Source organism: Acomys minous, assembly GCF_964271855.1.
Source record: "Acomys minous genome assembly, chromosome: 10".
In the NCBI taxonomy this organism is placed as follows: Eukaryota; Metazoa; Chordata; class Mammalia; order Rodentia; family Muridae; genus Acomys; species Acomys minous.
The window spans coordinates 33,082,411-33,085,425 of NC_140491.1; positions in this window are offsets into that span (position 1 = coordinate 33,082,411).

A 3,015-nucleotide genomic window follows, 5' to 3' on the forward strand; every position below is an offset into this window, starting at 1 on the left:
TTTGTTCTTAAGAAAAGTCTTAGCCATCCAGAAAGAGACTCACTGTCCCTCTGATAAAGTCTATCTGGCAAAAGCCACAGGCAATAATCACACTTAATGAGAAAATGCTGAAAGCTCATGGGGTGACATTGGCAAGCAAAGATGCCCGTGAGTCCACTGCTGTCCAGTGTCAGCCCAAGTGTGGCACACAGCTCGGAGAGTGAGTCAGGGACAGCCGGTAAAGAAAACAACAAAAATCCCTTTATTCAAAGCTCATGGGACTGTGAGAGCAAAAGACCCTAAGGAATCCATGAGAGACTAGGAGGGGTTCTGGTGCCAAGGTCACAGACAAGGCCATGCAGCCAGCTCTCTCTGCTCATCAAGCCTGGCTGGCCAGGACTGGACTCCGCCCTGGCCCTCTGCAGTTCGGCACTGCAGTTACCTAAACCCCAGGCAAAGGAAGAGAAGAGGGTGGGAGTGCCGGAAAAGAGCAGTTAGGAAGAGCTGGACAAACTGAGGGAGGGCTGGCAGAAGCCAGAGATGCCACCATAGAGAGAAGCACCAGGGAGCCTGCCTTTCTTCAACCCCTGAGGATGAATAAAGCTGTGTTGTCACAGGAGGAGGTGTGTATGCTGTAAGGTGGGGGTGAAATTCCATTAGGCGCCTAGCAAACCTTTTGGATTTAAAATCCATATACTTGATTTTATTTACTTCTTTAATATTAGCAACAGTGTTAGGGGAAAAAAAAATTTGGAATCTTGAGCTGGGCGATGGCTCCATTAGTGAAACACTTGCCTCGAAAATAATGAGGACTTGGGTTTGACCCCCCAGAACCTGAATAAAAAGAGCTGGGCAGGGTGCTATGAGCATGGGGGTGCTGAGGAAGCAGAGACAGACCCTGGGGCCCACTGTCCAGCCCAGCTATGCTACTTTATAAGTTCCAGGCCAGTGAGAGACTTTGTCTCAAAAAGCAAGGTGAACAGATCCTAAGAAACAACACTCTAATCTGGGCTTGGTGGGGTACACCTTTAATCCCAGCAGAGGTAGAGGCAAGCAGATAACTATGAGTTTGAGGCTAGCCCAGTATACATAGTGAGACTCTGTGTAAAATAAGTAAATATTAAATGTATATAATATATATGTATATACATATATGCATATATATGTATGTGTGTGTGTATATATATATATATGTTTCTCGAGACAGGATTTCTCTGTGTAGCCTTAACTATCCTAGACTCACTTTGTAGACCAGGCTGGCCTCGAGTTCACAAAGATCCTCCTGCCTCTGCCTCTCTGAGTGGCTGAGTGCTTGGATTACAGACATATGCCACCATGCTCAGCAATAAAAGAAAAAAATTTTTTTGGTTTTTTTTCAAGACAGAGTTTCTCTATGTGTAGCCTTGGCTGTCCTAGACTCACTTTGTAGACCAGGCTGGCCTCGAACTCACAGCAATCTGCCTGCCTCTGCCTCCCCAGTGCTGGGATTAAAGGTGTATGCCACCACCACCTGGCAATAAAATATTTTTTAAATGAGAAAAAAATTAGTTAAACACCCTGTATAGTGGAAAGCAATAAATACTTTGGAAAAAACTAGTAGGGTTTGGTCTTTGTTTTGTTTTGATATTTTACTGCAATAAATACTTTGGAGATACTAGCAGGGTGGGGCAGTTTGCAGAATGAGCTGATAGCCAGGGAGGGCTGCATTGAAGGTGACATTTAGAAGACTCAGTTAGCAGCCAGGAGGTGGTGGCTCACGCCTTTAATCCCAGCACTAGGGAGGCAGAGGCAGGCTGATCGCTGTGAGTTCGAGACCAGCCTGGTCTACAAAGTGAGTCTAGGACAGCCAAGGAGGATACACAGAGAAACCTCTGTCTCGAAGGAAAAAAAAAAAAAGACCCAGTAACAGCTAAGGCGGTCTAGAAGTCTAGAAAGTGGGGTGTGCTCTTTCAGCTATCAAGGTGTATTTACAAACCCCTCCTCATCAGGACAGTGTGGAACTGGATAGAGAAGCCTGTGGCACCAGAGAAGGAAGCCATCCCTGCCAGTGCATGCCTGTTCATGACAACTCCGCAGGCACACATGGGAAAGAGTGGACTCTTCCGGGAGTGGCTGTGGACATCAGGCCTCGGTATGAGGGGGAGGGTGCGGTTGTTCTCTCTCCTCAGAAACCAACATCAGGGACACGGAGATGCAGGGTGAAAGGCAGGGTGAAAGGCAGAGCCACATCACAGTTAAAAGATACAGAAGTACAGAAGACACATTCGTGACCTTGAACCTGCAGAGTTTTCTTAAAGGTGCAAGAGCTGAGTGCAGTAATACAGGCTTTTAATTCCAGAACTCAGGAGGTAGAGGCAGATGGCTCTCTGAGAGTTCAAGGCTAGCCTGGTCTACATCGTGAGTTCCCGGACAGCCAAAGCTATTTAGAGAGATCCTGTCTCAAGAAGAAAAAGGCCTGGAGAGATGACTCCGTGATTAAGAGTGCTGCCTGCTCTTCCAGAGGAAGAGGACCTGAGTTCAATTCCCAGCAACCACATGGTGGTTCACATCTGTAATGTGATATGATGCCCTCTTCTGGCCTACAGGTGTACATGCAGGCAGAACACTGTATACATAATAATAAATAACTCTTTAAAAAACAAAAAAGAAGGAGGAGGAGGAGGAGGAGGAGGAGGAGAAGAAGAAGAAGAAGAAGAAGAAGAAGAAGAAGAAGAAGAAGAAGAAGAAGCAGCAGCAGCAGCAGCAGCCAGGCAGTGGTAGCACATGCCTTTAATCCCAGCACTTGGGAGGCAGAGGCAGGCAGATTGTTGTGAGTTCGAGGCCAGCCTAGTCTACAAAGTGAGTCTAGGACAGCCAGGGCTATTACATAGAAAAATCTTGTCTCAAAAAACCCTGCTGATACATAAAGCGTATTCAAATATGTGGGGCTCGGGGCTCAGTCTGCTGCACTGCATTCAAGAGAATTGAGATTAGAATGAGCTTCCTCCGGCTTGGGAGTAGCTATCTGCAACGGGTAAAACTGCACCAATGGCAGTG